Below are 25921 nucleotides of genomic sequence, written 5' to 3' on the forward strand. Positions count from 1 at the left end.
TCCTTGGTTGTTTTATGCTTTTGATTGGATTCCAAAGCCCGCCCCTCCCCAATGGATTCTGACAGTTGTTACCAGGTTATTTGTTACTTTCCTGGGGGTATACACTTTGGCATTTCCCTGTTCAACTGGTTTTTTTTTGTTTTTGTTTTTGTTTTTTGCTGATATCTCAATGAATACTTTATTAATTTTTGGCTGTTTTAAAAAAATGCCTGAGTGTAAAAATTGTTTCAGGGTTATTTTTTAAATAAGAAAAGCTTGCATCAGACATTTGACAAGATTCAGTGGCATGGAGTGAATAAAGTAGGCAAGGACTGCTCCTCACAGAAAAAGGGAATCTACAACACACAGAAGTAAGCTTAGAAGCTCTCCAAACTGTCTCTGTTTTCCACGGGAAAGACAGACATCAACTATATGATTTTTATTAACCAAGTATAATTATCCTAATAAACAGTGTTTTTATATTTGTTGTACTTTGAATAACTTACGAGTAGCTGTTTAAGTCAGTGCACTTGATGAGAATTTTCTACCAAAGAAATTACAATGTGTTCTAATAATTATTTTCTAGAGAGCATTACAATTTCATCATGTGTTTATGCAGTGTTAAGTCAAAAGTAAATGTAGAAGGACCATTAAATGTTTGTTTCAGGCATTTATTTTTCTTTAGGATACATTTAAGTGATGAATTATTTATTGTGAATGGATATTTGGGGGGCTATATGCTAATTAGGAAAAGTTTTGCAGATTGTTTCTTAATTAGTTGGTTAACATTAATAGAAGTATATTTGATATAAATGTAATGGCTTAATTTCATTAATGCGGTTAAAATAATAAATGCATCAATTCAAACAGTAAAAGGAATTTGCTTTCAGTGATGGGCATTATTTCATTGGTGGAAGGGACACTCAGTATTGAGCCCACTTGTTTCTTTGATTGACAAATTGATTGTATCAGAGTAAATAAAAGAGAAGGCCTCACCTCTGACTACAGAGTTTCACACTGCTAGATTCTGTTTCTGTTCATATCCTGGAAGATAATGTTAAATAAGGCATGTGAGGTGTTGTTTTACCAGGTTCAATGCTCTGATGAGGGTTTTGTCCCTTAACAGAGGTGTGGTTGGCAGGGCTCCAAAGATGTTCTTCAAGATTCCTATCCCATGATTATTTAATCAAACACCAATCTGGATACTACTGTGAGAGATGTCACAGATGAAATTAAGGTTACTAGTCAGCTGACCTTGAAGGACAGAGATTATCCTGGATTATAGATTAAATCCATGTAATCACATGAATCCTTAAAACAGAAGAAGGCTGAAAAGTTAGAGAGGTGAGGTTCAAAAAAGAGACAGAGGAAAGGTGAGATAGAAGGTGAGATCCTGAGAGATTCTAAGCATAAGGGCTCTACTTGCCATTATTGACTTGAACTATGGAAAAAGAGGGCCATGAACTAGATAATGGGGGTGGTCTCTAAGAAACTGAGAATGAGCCATGTCACTGGCCAACACGGAAATGGGAACTTTAGTTCTATAATTAAATGGAACTGAATTCTGCCAACAACCTGAATGAACCTGTAAGCAGATCCATCCATAAAATCTCCAGAAATGAATTCAGCCCAACCAACATCTTGAAACCCATCCTGTGAAACCCAGAGCACAGCTCAGCCATGCTGTGCCTGGATTTCTGACCTACCGATTGTGAGACAATAAATCTGTGTTGTTTTAAACTTCTGAGCTTGTGGTCATTTATTATGACAGCAAGAGAAAACCAATACAAAAAACAACATAAACCATAGACCTCACTTAGAAAATATTCATGGCAAGAGGCAATGGTATTGAAAGTGGTAATGGCATCACATGCCCTGATGCAGTAGTATCCAGGAGTGGTTTGCTACAGAGATCACTCTTGTGCTTTAACTCTGTATGTATTCCTGCTCCATAATCTGCTTTGGTCTCTAGCCATTTTCTACTACTAATTTTACCACAATCTTGGTCCTAGAAATTCCTATTCTGCTTAAGTTGGACAGAGTTGGTTTCTGTTGCTTGCGATCAAGAAACTGGAAGTGTATAGACATTGAAAATAGCAAATGGCATGTAAGCAATGGAACTCAATGTTAATACAGGTATTTGGAATGGTTTACCTTAGGAATTAATAGAGTCTTTTAGGTTGGGTGTATGGGAATCCATGGCGTATAATGGAATACCTCTAGTGATCGCCTATAGTTACTTAGAATGAGGTGTTTTCTGAAGCAAGTTTTTGAACGACCATTTTGCTGAATGAAAGACGGGAGGAAATCAAGATGGCTGCTGAAACAGAAGGACAACCTCAAATCCTGAAGTACTGTTCAAGGCACTAATTAAAGTCCAATACTTTCTTGATCTCAATTTATGTTTCAATGCAGTGGAAGCAGCCAAAGTCTGAGCTTAATGTTTGACTTAAATTACAATAGCCATTGAATTCGAAACTTCTCCATATGTCTTATGTCAAAGTTATAAAAAGTGATTGGGAAGCATTAGAACCTTAACAATTAGATTGAGGATATATGGGAAGATTCAGAGATCTTAAACTTCTCTTGGGGGTAGGAAGAACGCCCACCAAATGGTAGTATCAGTTAAATTCAGAGCTCCACAATATCTTAGATCAATAGGACAATGATTAGGAAACCATAGAGTTTAAAGAGGGATGTATAGGGGAAATTCAGAGGTCTTATCATTCCCTTGGAAGCTAGAGTGACCCTCTTTCCTTGTTGATAAGACTCTCTCACAGTTGCATGAAAGTGTTTTAAGTAACATTCTTTCTTGAGCTATTTACTCTAAAATCAGATCATTCTTGACCATCTATTCTGAGCATTCCTAAACCCTGATTACCTCCCCAAATGTAATAAGCACTATATTCCAGAATACTCCTGGAGAAAATTAAAAAATCAAACCTTCACAAGAGTGCTTTCGTATTAAAAAATATATATGTCTTTACTAATTCATGTTGACCAAAATCCGGGAAATGTGTGCAAGAATGGATCTGAGCTTGCTTTTCAAATGAGGGATCATTACTTTTGATTTGATCAAATTAATTGATATGATTCTAGTATGCTCGTCAGATTCTCTGAAAGTGATTTTAATTGTTTTCTTGGGTGGATGCCTAAAATCTGAAATCTGACAATCAAAGGCGATGAAAAAGCAGAAAAGCCTTGTCATAATACATAGAGGAAGCCCCTAAGACTTTGGGATAGGAATGTTGCAATGCATTTGTTGTGTGTTATTCCAGATCATTTCTTAGCTTTATTCCTCAAGAAATACCAAAAGGCACTCTCTTTCTTCCCTTTTTAAAATGTTTTTAATGTTTTATTTATTTTGAGAGAGAGAGAGACAGAACATGAGTGAGAGAGGGGCAGAGAAAGAGGGAGATACAGAATCTGAAGCAGGCTCTAGGCTGTGAGTGTCAACACAGAGCCCGGTGCGGGGCTCAAACTCACGAGCTGTGAGATCATGACCTGAGCCAAAGTCGGACACTAAACTGACTGAGCCACCAAGTTGCCCTGAGACCCTCTCTTTCTAAGACTCTGAGAAAAATATTGTGTCACAAGAACACCAACATCTATGAAATATGCTTATTAGCTATTTTGTTTAGGATTCAAGATGCTTATAAAGACTGTACTTGAAATAGGTTTCTGGTGTTGGTGAGTAGGAGGATAGTAGAGGAACAGAAGCCATATGGTTGCATTTAATCTCCAGAACAGAAAGGCCAGCATGGTAGACAGACTTTCCAGAGTCTTTGACCATGGTTAATATTATGAGATCCCAGGGATGCCTGGGGGCTTGGTTAAACGTCCCACTCTTGATTTCAGCTCGTGTCATGAACTCATGGTTCATGAGCTTGAGCCCCACATTGGGGTCTGCAATGACAGCGCAGAGCCTGCTTGGGATTCTGTCTCTCTTCCTCTCTCTCTGGCCCTCCCCTGCTTGCTCTCTCTCTCAAAATAAATAAAAATAAACTTTAAAAAATTTGTGAGATCCTCTAAGACAAAGCAGACTCAGAGTTACTAGAAGTTTTCCAAATTTCTAAATATAACAATAGGTTGTATATGTTGGAAGAGGATAGAGCTTCATGTCTGGTAAACTTAGGCCAGTTCTGAGAAATCATGATATAAATATGCCATCCTAAACCTAATCCCAACCTAGACCCAGTTACCCTCAAATGAAACGGAGGCAGACAGCATTACGACTGGACCTTGTAATGATATCAAAGTATGTATCATGATTCTTTCTCCAAGTCTTTCTCAAAGGGTGTGGAGCTATTTACCACTAAGAAAGGGGTAGATATCTACACTTTTTATGGATACTAAGTCAATGCTCGAACTATTGCTCACAAAACCCTAAAATACCACTGTGCTCCATTAGAGTGGTGCTTATGGATATCAGATGATAAGCAGAAATTTGGCTCAGGACTCCAAAGTCATTGTGTGTCCCTTTCCTAGTTATATAGCATATATTTGACACTAAAAATTCTATATTCGAAATATATCACACACACACACACACACACACACACACAGAGAAAACCCTCACAAATTTTTGTGACCCATAAATAAAGGTTATTATGGTTATGTACTTGGAATTTCTTCCTCTAAATGAAATAGTGAATTAAAGGAATATCCCAACCCTAAGGGAATATTTTCCTCCAGAAAGGGATCGCTGCTGCCATCAAAGACTTGAGACAGACAGAAATGATGATTCATTTAAAAAATATTTTTTTAATGTTTATTTATTTTTGAGACAGAGACAGAGTGTGAGCAGGGGAGGGGCAGAGAGAGAGAGGGAGAGATGTGATTTCTCTGCTAGCGAAACTCAGCACACTCACTGGCACTTGACACATGTAGATTTGGGGATGCTTTTCCTCTGTCTCCTAATAAATAGAAAATATCAGCATAAGTTTGCCTGAATAAACAAGAACAGCAACATGCCTTCTCCGTCTTGTCTCACGGTTTCAGCCATATCCACATTCGTTTCCAGGACCCTCATCATTCCAAAAGACATTTTGCTTCTGTGCTACATGGATAATACCATATTGATGGTGCAAGGAGACAAAGAATGAACAGGCATTTGGGACACCTCCGTGGCTCAGTTGGTTGAGCCCCCGACTTCAGCCTAGGTCATGATCTCCCTGTTCCCGAGTTCAAGCCCCACATCAGGCTCTGACAACTCAGAGCCTGGAGTCTGTTTTGGATTCTGTGTCTCCCTCTCTTTCTCTGCCCCTCCCCAACTCTCTCTCTTTCTCTCAAAAATAAATTAAACATTAAAAATTTTTTTAAAAGGAATTAACAGGCACTTAAATGCCTCAGCAGGACACATGCAGAACCTTGACTGGGAGGTAATACCGATAAAAATACAAGGTCTTACCACCTCAGCGAATTTTATTGGGATCCACTGATTTGGTAATTTGTTCATGTGGTTGGGAGATTGGAGGGGCAAGTTTGGAAAACAGTAACAAAGAGATTTACAAAGGAAGCCTGTGTCTTTCCAAAAACCCACAGACTGTGAGGTTATTGAGGGACGCTTACCAAAGGATCATGCCCACTGTGGGTGAGGCTCTTAATAATCAGTAATGATTTTCCTGAAGCATCTTTCCTTTGTGCTAGTTACAGATTTCAAGTGGCCATGGACAAGGTTAAATGCTCCGCGTGTCTTCTCCTGGACCAAGACCATTTAGGCTACTGTCACTAATGGAAGTCCAATTTGTCATCCATGTAAGTGACAGGAAAATACAGATATATATTACATCTTAGGAGGATTAGCCAGATGTTTTGTAACAAGATCATAACATTGAAACCAAAACTTTCCAAGACAGGTTGCCACTGTTCCTCACTGGAATACATATTTAATACGAATTTGGATTTTAAAGGGACTTGCTTATAGCTCTAACATTGTTATAGATTTCCACATAACATCACTTCTAATGGGGGAAAAAAACTTGAGAGGAAGTAAGAAAGGCAAAGATTGTGATGTTTTGATTCATTAGCCTGACCATATTTGCCATAACCCAGAAGGATCTGTTATGATGAGACCTTTGAATGGTCTACTGAAGTCTCAGTGACAGTGCTACTTTAAAAAAAAACCTTGGCTTCTTGTGTCCATAAGTTTGGGGTCTGTTGTTTAGAGACATTAGTCGGTCAGGGAAGAATAGTTCCACCAGGACATACAACAATGTTTCTATTGTATTGGAAGCTAAGAATGCCACCTGGCCATTTTCAGCATTTTAGGACTCCAGGGACAAACGGAAATAATAGACATTTTAGCATTGGCTGGTGTGGTTGATCCTGAATGGAAAGGAAAAATAAGATCATCACTTCACAACGGAGAAGGAAGATTATGGGTGGAACCCACGTGGTCTCTCAGGGCACCTTTTATCTTACTACTTATAGCAGTAGAATTCGATGAAAAAAATAAATAAAACCACACGCTGAAAAGACTGTGAAGGGCACGGCTCCAACAACAATCAAGGTTGGTCTGTTAGGTTCAAAACAGCAACAACCTCCCTGGTCGGCGGGGGTGCTGGTTGAAGGCAGATGCCGAATTAGCAATGAACGAGAAAAGTCATAAATGGCAGCTCGGCTTTCATGCACAGGTGTCCAAGTGAAAGTAATAACCCCTATGCATGTCTGTCTTTGTTGTGTGATGACAACATTTATACACTTCAATTCCCGATTTATTTTCCTTTTCCTTCCGCATTGTATTTGGGGTGTGCGACTTAACATTTTCTTCAGGAAAGCTGAACTTCAACATGGGATGGTGTCTGTATATGAGGGATGAGTATCACCTAGTAATTCTGGACTTTGCACAGGCTCCAATTCATTGACAAGACTTCGAGTTACCTTGCTCTGGGGAAACAGTAAATGTGTTTATTGTGGCATGGCTGTCTGATGTGATGAGTGCCCCTTTCCTGTTTCCCCTCTGGAGGTGTGAGCAGAGGAAGAAGTATTTACACAGATGACAAACAGAGGTGGTCTTTTCCCGTAGTCTTGCCTTGTCAGAATCTGTATGCCTTTCGTAGTTTCGGCAAGGGCCCCACTGTGTTGCTTTGGTGGGACTCCATTTCAGAAATGAGAAAGACTATGCCTCCTCTCTTCTCCCTTCGTAGGAGCTGGAATGAGATTTTCTGTCCTAGGCTCAGCTCATTGGGACTTTGAGTCGAAGGAGGGATGCCAAGATACAGGGGTATTGTAGAAATAATGTAATTTGGCTTTCGAGCTGTCGAGACTCGTGGCGGGGATGTTGCAGCTCCAGAAGCTGAGCTGTCAGAGCGGAGAGGGGCAGTGGAGCTAGCTTGGGTTCCTGTTCAGAGCCTTCCTGTGCCTGGTCCTTGCTTATGGTTCCCACTTGCCAGCAGCCCTCGCATGACACCAAGACCCCGAGCTCTCTGATGTCCTTTGCCGTCAAGTTAATAGAATTGGTGTGTGTGACTTCCGACTCCAGCTAATACAATGCTACCTATATTTCGTCAATACTTGCTTGGCTTTATTTTATTTATTTATTTTTTGTTTCTCTTCTGTTTTCTTTAAGGTTTTACTTTGAAGTATTTTCTACACTCAACGTGGGGTTTGAACCTACCACCCTGAGATCAAGGGTCACATGCTCTACTGAGTGAGCCATGTGCCGCACTTGTATAGTTTTGTACGTGTGTGTGTGCGTTTGTATGTATGTGTAGTTACATATATGTATAGTTATATGTACATACATATATAATATACATAACAAAATATCAAGTTATGCTAAGTCAGCATAATATTTTTTCATCTTTCTTTCCATTCGTTAACATTTCCAGTCGTTAACATCCACTATTGATATTCATGAGAAGATAATGGAAAAAGATATTTGTCCTGTAACAGTATTCTTCCCCTGAACGAGGAGCTGCTGTTTATTTCACTTAAACGAGTATAGAACTCATTTTAATTTTACCTTTTACAATTAGATTCCTGATACTGATCGCAAAGCACCTTTCCGCACGTGACACCATGTTAAGTACGATGTAGAATGAATGGACAGCCGTGGGCACCTCCTTCCCAAGGCGGCTCGCAGCCCAAGAGAACCAGTGTGATTATAAATAAACATGAACATTCATAGACCAGGACAGACATGGGGGAAATTAATATTTTTATCTATTTCTTTGATATGGAGTACAATGGTTGGGTGTCAGGAGGAAGCTTTGGAAGAGAAATAATGTTTTTATATGAGAAAGAAACATGAAAAATTTGAGGACTCCCCCCCCCCCCCAATAGTCAGTGTAATTATTCAACTTGGTGGCAAACTTTCCAGATTCAAAATGAGTTCTTCCTCTATTCATTAAGATAGCATCATGGATGCTTGGCATAGACAGCCTATGTCTGTGCAGGACAATGTGCTATGTCTGACTGCTAATAAGTCCCTCATGAAGTTGAGTCTCCTGTTTTTATGACATTTGAGCTCGTGGCATGCTAATTTTATCTGACACAATACAGTCAGATCCTCCGGATGTGTCTTTGTATTGATCAGTTTCATATAAATAGCTGGTCTTTGTTCCTTTTAAGACGTGATCCTAGAAATGGCTGTTGGGCGAGTGATGACAAAAAACTCCATTTATGCCCACATTGTTTAACAGATACGGTTTGGGTTGGTATTAGAAAATGTTTAGCAATTGAATGTATTGTACCAGCAATTTAAGGCTTCCAAGAGGAAGTTGAAATATTAGCACTCCAGCTTTGTGGATTTGAATTTTGTAAAGTGGATTTGAAATTTGAAAAAGTAAAAAATAATTAATATCATGTCTGTTAAATGCCAGTTAGACAATTACCTGATGTTTCTAAAAAAAAAATACCTAAGTTAATGTGGTAAACCCGGTTCATTGCCCACAGACGTTAACTTCTTCACACTTGCCTTTCCTCCCAGTAGCCATCTACTTCGGGAGAACCCGGACCCTTCTCCAAAGCAAAGAAGAAAATGCTGATCAGCCTAGGTTCCCTGTGGTGATCCAATGACCCTTTTTTCTGTCAGCAATGAGTTCAGAGATGAGCTTGTGACAAGGCTCTGGCCAGTGAGACTCAAGCAGAGATTCTAAGAAAGTTTCTCTTGCCATTAAAATAGGAAGAAAGCGTTCCCCTTTACCACCTTTGGAAGTATCTGTGTGAGAACACAGCGTCTGGACTGCTGCAACCTTTTTACAACCAACAAAAATAAGTCATGAGGGTCTCAAAAGCCAGCGTCTAGGTTTGCAAAGCAGGGAGACAAAAAGAACCTGGCTCATGGATTACGTTATTGAGCCAGTGAATTATTGCTCCAACTGCCCTACCCTTGGGCTTATTATTATGTGACATTTGAAAGTCATCATCATGTAGACCACTTTCTGTTAGGTTGTCTCTGCTTGCCAGTAACGAATCCTAACGGATTTAATAAATACCTTCATTATCAGAAGAAGACTAAAATTGTTTTTCGAGTATATGCAAGTTAGAGTGACACGGTTATAAGGATAGCATTGATTAGATTCTATTAGGACAGCAAATCTTCCACCAGCTTGAGTACTTTATTATTGGTGTGTGGTTACAGCGTTGCTGAGAATCACAGAGAACATGCTGGAGTGGATAAGGGAAATTGCATGTCGTGGTATAGTCTGCCATGGACGGAGATGGGTTGGATATTGTCATTATTATTATCATCGTCATTAATATAAGCTCTAGTAAGAATCACCGGTGCTCCCTGGACCTCAGTTTTCTTATCAGCAAGGTGAAGTGATTATATAATTTCGTTTCTTAAAACATCCCTTCCAGTTCTAAATTTTTATCTATGTTTATTTATTTGAAAATCAGATTACGTTTCTCGTAAGAAGTAATTTATAAAAGTGTTCCTTGGAACACTGAGGGTTTTTGTTTTGTTTTTTTTTCTTTTTTCCCCACTGATTTATTTTCCTTTCTAGGAGATGAAAAGTTATGTACTTTGATACAGGCACTGCACAGGCACTGGTAATCAAACACCAGATGTGATCCGCACCCTTACTGATCAATGGAAGAGAATCATTTAAAAATAATTACAAATATGAATATTCATTGTAATCCAGGGAGTCTGAGAATATATGCCCAGAGAGGTGAATGTGAAGCTGGGGATATGGAAGATTTATGCATTTGAGGGGTCCGAGGCTTTAGAGACAAGAACAGCATGGGGGAATGTACAACGCAGAGTGAAAGCTGAATACATTTGAGAAACAGAAGGGATCCCCATGGAGTTGGGGCCGTGGGGAGAGACATGTAAGGTGAAGCTGGGTAAGAAGGCAGGCACCCAGTCTTAGAACACCGTTAAAGATTGTGTAACTTCATCACAAAGACAATAGTCATTGTCTTTTGGGGTGTAGAAGGCAAAGTTGGGGGGGATCCATGATTTCATTTTTCCAGACTTACCTGCTTTCTGCTCTACTCCAACCATGATTCAACTACTGTCTGGGACATAACCCTGTCTATCTCTGCGAAATCTGCATTCTCAAGACCTTCACTTTCAGTGTTAGGTGGCATTACATATGAGGTTCACCATTTTGGCAGGAGAAATCAAAGTGGAATGAAAAGGAATAGCCTAGATAAATATTTTCTAGGCAATTGAGTGCCCATCATCTGCTTTTCGTGTGGTAATGACTAGACGACCAGATGGAACAAGCAAAGTTGATCTGAGAAGGGAGCAATATACTAATGTATAGGCTTTTAACACACTTGAAGACCATTAAAATGTCTAAATAACTACTCACACCCATACTAAGTAGCCATTGCTTGGCTTAGGAATTGGAATCAGTACAATCAATAAGAACATTCAAATGCCTTCTTATACTAATCATGTTGACTTATTTTTTATCCCAGATGAGCCCTCATTGAATTTGAATATAGATCTATTTATTAAAATAATGTGTTAGGGGGCGCCTGGGTGGCGCAGTCGGTTAAGCATTCGACTTCAGCCAGGTCACGATCTCGCGGTCCGTGAGTTCGAGCCCCGCGTCAGGCTCTGGGCTGATGGCTCAGAGCCTGGAGCCTGTTTCCGATTCTGTGTCTCCCTCTCTCTCTGCCCCTCCCCCGTTCATGCTCTGTCTCTCTCTGTCCCAAAAATAAATAAACGTTGGAAAAAAATTTTTTTTTAAATAATGTGTTAGGGCGCCTGGGTGGCTCAGCCGGTTGAACGACCTACTTTGGCTCAGGTCATGATCTCGCGGTTCATGAGTTCGAGCTCCACGTCGGGCTCTGTGCTGACAGCTCAGAGCCTGGACCCTGCTTCAGATTCTGTCTCCCTCTCTCTCTGCCCCTCCCCTACTCATGCTCTGTCTCTCTGTCTCTCTTTCTCAAAAAATAAATAAACATTAAAAAAATGTGTTGACTTTTTTATGGATAAAAGATAATTTTTCACATTTTATAGCATTCAGATATCAAGTCTTAATACGGCTCCAATATTCTTTTCTTATTTAGAGGTATTTCCTACACACAATGTATTTTTATTTTAGAGATTATTTTTGATTTTTATTTTTTTCTTGAGATTTTCTTTAGGAGTTCTGGATATTAGCATTTATATTCTTAATACAAAGCATCTATGATTCAAACCTTTCAGTTTTCTTAGTTTCATTTGGTTGCTGATTTATTGAGTGAGGTATCTTTGTCTTAAATGTAAGGGTGTGTGTTGATAAATTATGGTTCTGCGGCGTGTACTCTGATATCGGTATATTTTACCACCAAGGCATCCATGTTTTTCAAAGAAAAATGAGGAGCATGACAATTTTTCAAGTTGTAAAAACGGATGTAAGTAATACCTGTGACTTCCCAAAACACAGTGTAAAATTTTTGCTTTACTAACCATGACCATTTAACAACTCAGCAGCATAGATGAAAAAAAATCGGGACGTGGTGGAGCTTTACCTTCATACACACCAAACCTCATACCAAATGTAACTAAAGAGTCGAACAAAATACAACCAAAAATTTAACCTGCTTTTCCGCTTAGGTCACATGACACCTGGTAAGTGACACAAGATTCAAAATGTAGTCCAAGAAACTACAAAATGAAGTGGCCTGTGGCAAGAAGCAAGGAATCTGAGAGAAGATTTGGTAGCAGTGTAGGATAGGGGAGAGAGAATCTTGAAGTTCCATGCTACCCAGGCGGCCAGGACTTGAGACACCAAGATGGCAGAAAGAATTACATACCGTTAGGTGAGCTTTTTCTTCTGTTCCACGTTTCCCATGAAGGCATTTTGCTGAACTAGGGACAAGTCCAGTAAAAAGGAGCTGTTAATAGTCTAGGAATCCAAACAGAGATGAAGGAAGTGTCATTAAGTGGAGAAGATAAAATGGCAAGTTAGGAATCTTTGAGAATAGGGGCCATGATAGATACCCCAGAGTTCTGCTTAGGAACACGAGAGGGCTGCAGCTTAGAAGTAAGAAGGTCACTGTCTACTACAGTGACCACAAGCCGCAATGTGACGATGGGGTGTGTAAAGTGAACCAGTCCAAATACAGATCTACTATAAATGTAAAATACACACCAAATATTGAAACTTGATTACAAAAAAGAAGGTTAAATATCGCATTACTGAAAGTCACATTTCAGTTTAATTACTGCCAGACAGATTTAAGATAATCTCTACCCTCACTCGCTGCCTACCAGAAAACAAAAGAAAATATTCTCTGGAGAGAGATGACTACAGCCAGAATCTTTGATAACTGTTTTATATATATATAATTTTAATTTGACATTCAATCAACAAGTATGAGGCCTACTAGAAGGTAAGACTAAATAATTATAAAGCAACAGAAAATGAAAAAAAAACAACATTAAATGTAGACACATAGGGGGTTCAGATATTGACATTATCAGACATAGACCTTATTTTCTTTCTAATACTTTAAAATAAATCTGATTACTATGTTCAGGAAAATAGATGCCAAAATGGGTAATTTCATCCAGCAACCTACAATGAAAATATCAAAGGGAAAGCCTAGCTTTGAAAATAAAATAACCAAAATTAAGAAATGAATAAATGGGCTTAGGAGCATATTCAGTGCAGAAAAAGATAAAAACAGTTAACTGAAAGAAAATTTCCTAGAAGAGATCCATACTAAAGCAGAGACAGAAAAAGTGCAAAATATGTAAAAGAACATAAGCATCTTCGTAATGAAATGAAAAGTTAGGAAATTCACACAATTTAAATATGTTAAAAAGAAGAGACAGAGAATGTCCAGGAGTGATACTTGACCTGGTATTGGACAAGAATTTTCTTTTTTTTTCTTTTTCTTTTTTTAAAATATAATTCATTGTCAAATTTGCTTCATACAACTCCCAGTGCTGATCCCAACAAGAATTTTCTAGAAATGGTGAGAAGTATCAAGCTCCAGATTTTAAGATTTATAGACATAGATCAAGATAAATGAAAACAAAGCTGCATGTAAGCACTTCACAGGTAAAATACTAACAGTCAAAAACTTGGAGAAAAGTCTCAAAAACAGCTGAAGAACAGGGATATAGTACTTCAGAATACGAGCAGTAAGGTTGACAATTGACTTTACAACAGAAATTATGGGAGAGAGAAGAAAATGGAATGGCATATTTAAAGGGTTTAAAATATTAACCTAGAACCCCATCCACCAAAAATAGTCTTCATAAATGAAGGTGACAGATATCTTGTCACACACACCCACCAGAGAGAATTTATTTCCAGCCGCACACACTAAAAAAAATACTAAAGGGAGCAATTTACGTTAAAAAAATAGATTAAGACAAGAAAATGAAGAAAGGAATAAAGAGCAATAAAAAAGATATTAATAGTACAAATATCTACATATCCTTAAATATACCTTGAATACATCATCATCATCATCATCATAATGTATTCTTTAAAATTTTTTTAATGTTGATTTATTCTTGAGAGAGAGAGAGAGACAGAGTCAGAGACAGAGCATGAGCAGGGGAGGGGCAGAGAGAGAGGGAGACACAGAATCTGAAGCGGGCTCCAGGCTCCGAGCTGTCAGCACAGAGCCCTACGTGGGACTCAAACTCATGAACCGTGAGATCATGACCTGAGCCAAAGTCAGATGCCCAACTGACTGAGGCACCCAGGTGCCCCAATGCATTCTGTAAAGTAGACAAGGATCTTGAACTCTCCAGGAAGTGATGAGGATTAACTTATATTAGACAGTAAAATCAAGGATGTATGTAGTTATCTCTATGGTAAAAAATGAAAGGAGAAGAATATGTAACAAACCAATAGAGAAGAATAATAGAATGATAAAAATGTTTGCTCCATCCAAATAAAGACAGAAAGAAACAAAATAAGTTGAAAGAAAAAAACAAGATTATAGGGGCACCTGGGTGGCTCAGTCAGTTAAACATCTGACTCTTGATTTCAGCTCAGGTCATGATCTCATGGTTCGTGGGTTTGAGCCCTGCACTTGCTGTCAGCACAGAGCCTGCTTGAGATTCTCTCTCTCTCTCTCTCTCTCTCTCTCTCTCTGACCCTCCCCCTCTCTTCCTCTTTCTCTCTCAGAATAAATAAACTTAAAAAATATATAAGAATAGAAATTTAAATTCAAATATATCAGTAGTAAAGAACTATGTTAAATATAAGCAGATTAGATGCTCTAATGAAAAGACTGGATAAATCTTAAAAGGTTGGTTGAATTTCTGACAGATTATTAGACTGTATAAAACAAGTAGAGGGGCACCTGGGTGGCGCAGTCGGTTAAGCGTCCGACTTCAGCCAGGTCACGATCTCGCGGTCCGTGAGTTCGAGCCCCGCGTTGGGCTGTGGGCTGATGGCTCAGAGCCTGGAGCCTGTTTCCGATTCTGTGTCTCCCTCTCTCTCTGCCCCTCCCCCGTTCATGCTCTGTCTCTCTCTGTCCCAAAAATAAATAAACGTTGAAAAAAAAATTAAAAAAAAAACAACAAGTAGGAAATTAGATATACATATATACATATAGATATAAAAGTATAGATGATGTGTATGGCTATATGTCGTATATTTATAAGATGTAATATATATATATATATATATATATATATATATATATATATATATTAGAAAGTTTAGGAAATTAAAATGGAAAACTGAAGCTGTCTAAAAACTAAACACAAGAATACAAATATAGCAATTAGAATAGCAGACAACGTAGACTTTAAGGCAAAAATGTTTTATAAAGATGAGTGGTTCAATCTAATAGGATGATATAAAAATTCTAAATGTATATGCACCTAAAACTATAGCCTTAATAGAAAGAGAAAGAGAGATTGATAAGACCAAAAAGAGAAACAGATAATTTACCATTAGTGTGTGATTTTAATCACCCTGCTTAGCACCTGAAAGAAGAAATAGACAAAATGTAGTTAAGAGTATAGATGGTTTCATTCACATGATTATCAAACTTGACCTTATTTACATACATAGAAATCTGCACTCAATAACTTAAGACCATATGCTGAGCCATATGGTCGTGACAAATTTCTAAGGATTGAAATCACAGAAAGTATCTTCTCTAACCACAGTCTAATTACAGTAACGATCAATGGAAATAGAAAACAGAAAAGCTCTGATACTTGCAATTTATCAATACATTTCTAAAGAACTCATAATGGATATTAGAAAATATTGTCTGCTGAGTGACAATGAAAATGCAACTTTTCATGACACACGGGATGCAACATAAGCAGTGTGTAGAGGGAAGTGATAGTCTTGAAAGCATATATTAGAAAAGGAAAATGGCTGAAAAATCAATGACCTAAGTGTCTTCTGAAGAATTTAGAAACAGAAGTGCAAATTAAACTTTCAAAAAAATAAAACGAGGGCAATGAGTAACAGCAGGTTTATATTCACAAAATTTAAAAAATACACCAAAGAGAGAATAGCAAAGTTAAAAGCTCACTTTTCAAAAGCCTGCTAGAATAAAAAGTAAGCACAAATTACTAACATCAGGCATGTGGAGAGAGAAAAGAAACAATGCTAGTATGATAACAGGATATTATGAATAGCTTTATGCGAAAGATTTTGAAAAGTTATATTAAATGGACCAATTTCTAGTAAAACATCGCATTGCAACTCTGATATAAGAGTTGCAAGCAATGATTATTTCTATATTTATTGAACACATCAAATATATTATTAAAAGCTCTTCTCCAAAGAATAGTCTAGAACCAGATGGTTTCAGTGTTTATTTTTTCAAACATTTAAGGAAGAAATAGCATTGAACACAAACCCCTCCAAAGAACAGAAAGTCAAGAAAAGGAAGAATTTTCATTTTATAAGACCAGCATAATCATGATACCAAAACAGTGTAAGAAAAAATAAATTAATAGTAGTCATGGCTGGGGCGCCTGGGGGAGCTCAGTCGGTTAAGCATCGGACTTCGGCTCGCGGTTGGTGAGTTTGAGCCCCGCATTGGGCTCTGTGCTGACAGCTCAGAGCCTGGAGCCTGCTTTGGATTCTGTGTCTCCCTGTCTGTCTGCTTCCTCTCTCTCTCTCTCTCTCTCTCTCCCTCTCTCTCTCTCTCTCTCAAATTAAAAAAAAAAACTTAAAAAAATAGTAGTCGTGCTATATTCATGCTGTGGAATATTATACAGCATTAGAAATAAATTAACTATTGTAGAAAATACCACCAACATAATACTGAATTAATGGGAGCCAAACAAATTAGAATATATATTTTATAGTATTCAAAAGAGTGCATTGAGTACAATTCCATTTATATAAAATTTAAAACTCAGCAGTATGAATCTGGTGTTAGTCATTAGGATATTGGTTATCTTCAACTGGGCAGGGGGGAGTATGTTAGTAACTGGCTGGGAACATGAGGGGAACCTCTGGTTTATCAATGAAACTTCGTTTTTTGATCTGGACGGTGGCTGCATGGGTGCCCTTCATTTGTGAAAAGTCATTGAATTGCATCCTATGATTTGCTTACTTTTATGTAGCCTGCTCTTCAATAAAAAGATTTACTTAAAAATTACATGATAGCAAGTTATAAAGCTGAAAGATACTTTTCCAGACGGTCAGTAAGTAAAAAAAAGAAACAAAAAGAAAACTTCTATCAACCATGTCAGAAGAAAGACAGGGGAGCTTGGGTGGTTCAGTTAGTTGAGGATCCAACTCTTGGTTTGGCTCAGATCATGATCTTGCAGTCGTGGGTTCAAGCCCCGTGTCAGGCTCTACACTGACAGTGTGGAGTCTGCTTGGGATTCTGTCTCTGCCTCTCTCTCTTTCTGTCCCTCCCCTGCTCATGCTTCCTCGTTCTCTCTCAAAATAAATAAATTTTAAAAAAATTAAAAAAGGAAGAAAGACAAATTAACCTTCTATCATCTCTACAGAAAATTGTTTGACAAAGGTGTTGGCACATGAAAAGTCAACCAAAGAGATATGAATGCCCCCCCCCCACCAAAAAAATACAGGGATACTGTCCTAGAGGAGTGTGTCAGTTTCCTGAATGATAAAAGCATAATGTTGTTTTTTCCTAGAAAAGTTCAACATGTATCAATTATGATGCTTTTAGTTACACATAACAGAAAGACAACTTACATTGGTTGAAACTCACCTAAGTTGAAGCTCCCCTAAGAGGTGGTTCATGGTGAAGAGACTTAGGGTTAGCTAGAGCCAGACGCATCTCTTCTCTCTGCTTTGTTCTACCCTGAGTTTAATTTCACCCCGAATCTAGATACTGTGGTGGCTTGCAATGGGAGTTAGCAGGCTTCATGATTTTTTGTGCGTGTCTAGTGATGGTGAGAAATGAATGGGCTCCTTCTTCTTTTTTTTCCCCTTAATGGTTATACATATTTTTAATTTAAATCCAAGTTAGTTAACATACAGTGTAATAGTGATTTCTGGAATAGAATTTACTGACTCTTCACTCACATATAATACCCAGTGCTCATCCCAATAAGTGCCCTCCCTAAAGCCCATTACCCATTTAGCCCATCACCCCATCCAACACCCTGCCAGTAACCCCTGCCAGTAACCCTCAGTTTGTTCTCTGCGTTTAAGAGTCTTTTATGGTTTGTCTCCCTTTCTGTTCTTATTTTATTTTTCCTTCCCTTCCCCTATGTTCATCTGTTTTGTTTCTTAAATTCCACAGTGAGTGAAATCATATATTTGTCTTTCTCTGACTGACTTATTTCACTTAGCCTAATACTCCCTAGTTCCATCCATGTTGTTGCAAATGGCAAGATTTCAGTGTTTTTGATTGCTGAGTACTATTCCTTTATCTATCTATCTATCTATCTATCTATCTATCTATCCATGTATCTATCTATGTATCTACATAGGGATTTTCACCCATGCAACCACCATCCAAGATCAAACAATGAAGTTTCTTTAATACACCACATTAATACACCAGAGGTTCCCCTCATGTTCCCCTCATGTTCCCTCCCATTATATATATGTGCATATATATACACAGACACAGACACACACACACACACACACACACACACACACACACATATCACATCTTATTTATCCATTTGTCAGTCAATGGACATTTGGGCTTTTTCCATACTTTGGCTATTGTCGATAGTGCTGCTATAAACATAGGGGTGCATGTGGCCCTTCGAATCAACAATTTTGTATCCTTTGGATAAATACCTAGTAACACAATTGCTTGGTCGTAGGGTAGTTCTATTTTTAATTTTTTAAGGAACTTCCATACCATTTTCCAGAGTGGTCACACCTGTTTGCATTCCCACCAAAGATGCAAAAGAGATCCTCTTTCTCCACATCCTCGCCAACATCTGTTGTTACCTAAGTTGTTAATTTTAGCCATTCTGACAGGTGTGGGGTGGTATCTCATTGTGGTTTTGATTTGTATTTCCCTGATGATGAGTAATGTTGAGCATTTTCTCATGTGTCAGTAGCCATCTGGATGTCTTCTTTGGAGAAGTGTCTATTCATGTCTTTTGCCCATTTCTTCACTGGGTTACCTGTTTTTTGGGAGTTGAGTTTGATCAGTTCTTTATAGATTTTGGATACTTACCCTTTATCTGATATGTCATTTACAAATACCTTCTTCCATTCTGTCAGTTACCTTTTAGTTTTGCTGATTGTTTCCTTCACTGTGCAGAAGCTTTTTGTCTTGATAAGGTCCCAATAGTTCATTTTTGCTTTTGCTTCCCTTGCCTCTGGGAACTCATTCCTTCTTAAGAACAGGAAAGAATGTGTCCCCAACTTCCAGCCTCTCATTAACCAGAATTGGATCAAATGTGCAATCTTTAAGCAATCTGGAAATGAAATAAAAATTATCCTCAGAGCAAGGAGCTTATCCTTGAAGGTGAAACTCAGCTTCTCTAAGGCAAAAGCGTGGGCTGGGATTTGACTAAAACTCAAGAGGCGTTATGTAGTAGAATTGGGATAATGAACAATGAGCACTTCAAGCAGTCCTCAGCGTCCTTTAGGAGATACGGATGCAACATCCATTCAACAATCTTATTCGTTGTAATAGCCCACCTCATACTCATGTTTTATCCACTAGGATATTTTTTGTCTATTTCTTACCTATTGAGAATTGTGCCTTCAATTGTCACCTGCAATTAAGCATCTCTGACTAAGATTTTTTTAAAATCTAGACATACCTTTGAGTATGTGCTTTAAAACCTACAGAGGTATACTTAAATTCTTGAATTAAATCTTTAGATGAAATAAAATAACTTTTCAAGTTATAGGCTAGCTTTGGTCATGTATACATATGCATGTCATTCTGGCCTTTGCTTTCTTTATGTTGTCCCATTGCATTGAATACTTAGCACAACTCCTGCCTTCACACACCATACATTTCCTTGGAATAGCTGAGACCAATGTTCATAGGGGATGTTTGGGAATAAAGTTACCTGGCCGAGGCTGGCAACAGCCACAGATAAAGGAATGTTTGGGTATAGATGGAACCACCCTGGTAAACTCGGAATGTTGGCATTTGCATCAATAGGAATTAGTGTTCCTAAAATGTGCTTTAGGACTTTCGAGCAGCTTCTTAGCCGTGGAGCAAATATCAGTGTGCCACAGACTCTTTAATATCATTAGTGCGGGAAGCCTTACTCTGGACCGCAGCTAAAAGATGTAGATATTCCTTAACCACACCGTGGCTCAATCAGCAACAGTGCGAAGTATCCGATTTCATTCCTTATTTGCAATAGACAGGAAATATCTTCCAAACTCCCTGACTTTCCTCTACTATATCTTGTTATCCTGTTACCTGCTTATCACGGTCGGTTATGCTATCAAGCTCCCCTTATCACAGATAAGTGTATGTGCACACACACGAAATTGGGGATACCAAAATGAGATTAAAGACATAATCATTTCAATTCACAATACCCATTTGGTACAAAATAATTCACATTTTAAATAATGAACTTCCTTATACATCTGAAATATACTTTTATTCACAAAGTTTTATTTATATGCAAAATAAAAGCTCATTGAATTAATGCTCCACACCAAAAAAAAAAAAAAATCAAATTTCCACAAGCTGAAAGCAAACATACTAATTATTCTAGAAACCGTTATCATTCAAACATTGACTGTCTCAATATTGTAGGGAAAAAAACACAACAGGATATATTTTTGAGATATTGTTTCAACACATCCTGCTCTGTCTGGGAATATGATCTTGAGGTATCACTTTATAAAAGGTTCAAAGAGATCTCTAAATTTCTACACACCCGAAAATGGCAAAGACGAGATATGACCTCGTCACCTAAGGGTGAAGATGTGTAAGGCTGGAGATGCTCCTACAGGGTGTCGAACTGAAGGGTGAAATTGGATGAGGACAATTTTTAAAAGTTTATTTATTTATCTTGGGGGGGGGAGGGGCAGAGAGCGAAGAAGAGAGAGAACCCCAAGCAGGCTCTATGCTCAGTGCACAGCCCGACTCAGGGGTCCATCTCATGACCCTGAGATCATGAGCTCAGCTGAAATCAAGAGCCTGATGATGATTAACCCACTGAGCCACCCAGGCGCCCCAGGGAGGGAGAATCTTAAGCAGGCTCCACACCCGCACGGGTGGCAGAGCCTGACTCCTGGCTGGATCCCACCAACCTTGAGAGCAGGACCTTAGCTGAAGTCAAAAGTCAGACACTTCAATGACTGAGCCACCCAGGTGCCCCATGAAGGACAGCCTTTCAAACAACAGCTTGGTTGCCTCCTTGCTCTGCAGTGGAGACAGCCCAGGCCCCAGAGCGGGGTAAATACAAGGCACAGATCTTGGCCGCCATGTATTACCCGGATGTCTTTGGAAAAACCGCTTCTCCTCTGTGGCCCTCCCTTTTCTCTTTCCCATGGTGGACATACTTGGTGAGGGAACATGCCCTGGGATCAGACAGGCCCCGCAACTTTCACGACCACCGTCGATCAAGCTGTGACTTTACTTCCTCAGTTGTTTTCCCATCCACAAAATGGGAGCGATGTGTACCTTGCAGAGTGTCCGAGAGGATTAAATGAGATGCCTACGGTTCGTAGTGCAGTGGAACCCAGAGGAACACGGAGCCCAGAGGCATTTGATGGTAAGAAGCGGCCTCTACCCGGCGCCAGAAAGTACTCGAAGAACAAACAATGCAGAGATGGATAAACAGCAGAACCTCTGACGGCAAACAACTCTCCCAAACCCAGTTGTCGTAGAGATTAAATAAGATAGTGTGTGAAGGCATCTAACACATGTGGACGCATCACGTGGGGCACTTTTTGGCCCCTTTTTCTAAGTTTATTTTCTGAAAGTTGAGTCTTGATCCTCAAAGGATTTAGAGAGGTTTGACGAATAAGAGAGCTGAATGAGTAATTTTCATATCTTAAAATTTTACATCCTTTTTTTTTTTTTTTTTTTTTTTAACTGTTGGAGGGTACCACTTGTTTTCTGGGCCTCTCCTGTGGCCCAGTGTCATTCCCCTTATATCACAGAGTGCTCTCCACAGGGGAGGAGGGTGGAACAGCCCCATCCTGCAAGAGAGGTCCAGCGACCTTGCCAAGGGAACGCGCTCACACACCCCACCATCCTGCACCCGCACTCCGGTGCCGTCCGGGTTGAGGGTCACAGCAACCCAGAGGCACCGCGACCCAGAGCGGGACTGTGTCCGGACACGGTTTGGGGGAAGGGGGGAGGGGCAGGCAGCTGCGGCCTCTGTCCCCCTGGCCGCCCCATTTGGGAATAAAGCTGGTGCAAGGTGGTGACTGCTTGGCGGAGAGGGGACAGGGGTGGGGTTGCCCCTGCCCTGGTGCTGCCGCTGGGGCTAAGATGAGCAGGAGAACAGTCGTGGGGGCCTTGGCAGCCGCGCGGGCAGCGACGGGCAGCGGGAGCAGCAGCAGAGATCACACCCTGTCGCAGGGAAGATGGTCCAAAAGGGTTAAGAATCCGAGGACGGCGACAATAGGGACGGGCTGAAAACCCAGAGCGGAATGGAGGGGTGGAAAGGAGCCGGGAGGTGGCGGCGGCTGGGGAATAATAAAATAAGAGGGAAGCTCAACCAGTGACCCTTGTCGGCAGTGAAAAGCGGCAGATTAGAAAATGTTTCATGCTAATTTCCATGGAGATTTCTTTAATTTATCGAAGATTGCTTGCCGGCTCGCCCGGCGCGCGCCGGCCGCGTCCTCTGCGGTCGCGGCGCCCGGGCCGCTGGGCCCCGCGCGGGTCGCTCGGGCGCCTCGGACCGACGTCTCTATCAGCCCCGCGCGCCCCGCCGCCGGCTCAGGATGCTTGTCACATGATGGCTTCATCGAGGGGGGCGGGGGCCGCCCTCGCCTCCTGATCCCTTCGAGCTCTCTCTGCTGCCTGGCATATCAAAGGAGATTTGTGGGTCACCGAGCCGGGACGCGGCGTATAAAGTCATCAGCCTGCCGGGCACCACCTCGGTCATTTGCCACATTGTTCTTGCACCAGGCCGAGGACGGCTGGGTCCCGTTCATACCTGGATTGGTAGTTAAAGGAAAAAGGTTAGCTTTTAAAAGCTAACATTTATATCTATCTATCTATCTATATATATATATAGATATATAGATGCACTTATAAGTATATATATAAGCATAATATATAAATAAGTAGATATGCTTATATATATAAATATATATACTTATAAATATATATAAATCTATATATGTATAAATATATACAAATATGTAAAAATATTTATAAATCTATATATGTATAAATATGTATAAATATATAAATATATAAAAATATATAAATATTTATAAGTATATATGTATAAATATGTATAAATATATAAATATATATAAAATATATATAAATATATATAAATATAAATCTATATAAATCTATGAATCTATATATGAATCTATATAAATCTATATATAAATCTATATATGTATAAATATGTATAAATCTATATAAATATATATAAATCTATATATAAATCTATATATAAATCTATATATCTCTATATAAATCTCTATATAAATCTCTATAAATCTATATATAAATCTGTATATAAATCTATATATAAATCTATATAAATCTATATATAAATCTATATAAATATATATAAATATATATAAGCATATATAAACATATAAATATATATATAAATAAAATATATATATATATATACACACACACACACACACACACACACACACACACGGATGGATAGAGAGTACACTTAGGGTGACCAGCACTGAGTAATGTATAGAACTGTGGCATCACTATATTGTCCCCCTGGAACTAATATATCACTGTTACCTACACTGGAATTAAAAGGCAAAACTTTAACAACAACAAATACAGGTAGAGACGGTCTGAAAGGTCATCACACCCTCCCAGGTGACCTTTACTAGCCGCATAAGCTAGCATGACTTAACATGTTTTTACAGAATCCTTAGTAATCCTTGTTGTTATTTTTTACAATTTAATGAACAATGTAAATATTAAACACCGCTGTTAATTTGGCCGCAAAATTACAAGCTGTGCTACTTTGTGTGTGTGTGTGTCCAAGCCTTAAAAAACAAAACAAAACAACAAAACAAAAACAGTTTTAAGTTTACCAAATAATTGAGATTCAGACACTTTCACCATCAGGGTAAAATACATTTTACATGGAAGTGTTAGGCAAGATATGCATATGGATAGATGAGTGTTTATGTCTATACACTGTAACATGTAATTTCCAAAATAAGCCACAGAGAGAGGCTCGGGATTGTAATGGGCGTCAAGGTAAAGATTGCTCTTGTCGGCAGAATTACGTGGGGCCGAACAATTGCTTCTTCCTGCCTTCTGGCTCGTTCTCCCTCTTGCTTCATTCGGCTCTCCTAAGGCAGACACGGTTAGCTACAATGAAAGCCGGAGGCACCGGCTTCAGTGGAAATTTTGTTGGAGGAAAACTGTTCTGCCAAGTCCCTTTTGATCAAAGACTGCTCCGTGGAGCTAGCTACTCACTCACCGTGCATTCCTTTTACTGTGTTCCTCCGAAATCTGCACTTAGACCTTCAAGCCTGCATTTCCAAAGGGTCAGCGCCGCGCTGCCTTTCTTTCCCGCAGCCACGGTTGTTATGAATATGCTTTAGTCACATCTTGAAGGGTCCAGGCAAGTTTCTTTGGTATTCATTACCTGCTGTAATACTCCGCCTATGAAAACTGAAGGGTCCCCTTAAAATCTTGCCTCACGGTAGCACATAGATTCCCAACTGGAGAGGCGTGTTTGGGAAAACACAATGTGGGCTTTGCATTAAAATTCAAAATAAGTTCTTTTGGGGCGCCTGGGTGGCTCAGTCAGTTAAGCATCCCGACTCTTGATTTTGGCTCAGGTCGTGATCGCACCGTTGGTGAGTTCGAGCCCCGTGTCGGGCTCTGTGCTGACAGTGTGGAGTCTGCTTGGGATTCCCTGCCCCTCGCTTTCCTTCTCTCTCTCTCTCTCTCTCTCTCTCTCTCTCTCTCTCAAAAATAAATAAATACATTAAAAGAATAAGTTCTTTTTACATTAAATGTAACTAAATGAGGCCAACGAATAGCAAATCTTATACAACGTATTATATAAGATCTATGCATTTCATACATTATGCCTGGAAAAATAGAAGTTCTTTCTATGTCACGGGTAGATAAATTCACAGGTACTATAATTCAGCTAACCTTTCCAGAACTTGGCCGTTCAGTCTCTAGAAACGATTCAGAGCTGAGATGGCGATTATGTGACATTCATACCTTTGCATTTCCTGTTCTGGCTTCTGTGGCTCTCGATAGCCTCTCCAACCCACCTCCCGGGAGCTCAGGGCCTATCCATCAGATGAATTTTATTTGCTCCCACTGATCCAGGTTAACAAGCATATTTTGTGATTGGAACTGCTAAATATGTCCCTTACCATTAGTTCTTAAATATTTAGAAAGTTTTTATTCAATAGCCTCTATAAAAAGAAGATTGAGTTTTTAAACTTTGTTTTTAAGTTTTATTTATTTATTTTGAGGGAGAGAGAGAGAGAGAGAGAGAGAGGGAGCAGGGGAGAGAAAATGGGGAAGGGGCAGAGAGAGGGGAGAGAGACTGAATCCCAAGCAGGCTCTGTACTGTCAGCGAGGAGCCCGACGCGGGGCTCAAACTCATGAATCGTGAGATCAGGTCCTGGGGCAAAAGCAATAGTCAGACACTTAACCAGCTGAGCCCCCCGGGTGCACCAGGAAGATTGATTTTATGTGTGCTCCAAGCCCAAAAGATTTTGGACAGATGTGTGATTCTCTTTGGTGTTCCGCCCGGAGAATATTCAGAACCTCGTTTGTGGCATGTAGAGACCCTTGAAGAGTTTCATGCTCTATGGCCTGAGCCAGCCAGGCGCGGCGGAGACCCTTCCGATCATTCCCAGCGTCAAGAAGCAGGCTTGCCCTGAAGACCGGATTTGGACTTCGAAAATGAGAAAAAGGCATTACCATTTCTAATCAGCTGCCACAGTCACTTCCTATCTACAGTTGTTAATGACACGGT

The sequence above is a fragment of the Felis catus genome, chromosome B3 (assembly GCF_018350175.1).
Source record: "Felis catus isolate Fca126 chromosome B3, F.catus_Fca126_mat1.0, whole genome shotgun sequence".
NCBI lineage: Eukaryota > Metazoa > Chordata > Mammalia > Carnivora > Felidae > Felis > Felis catus.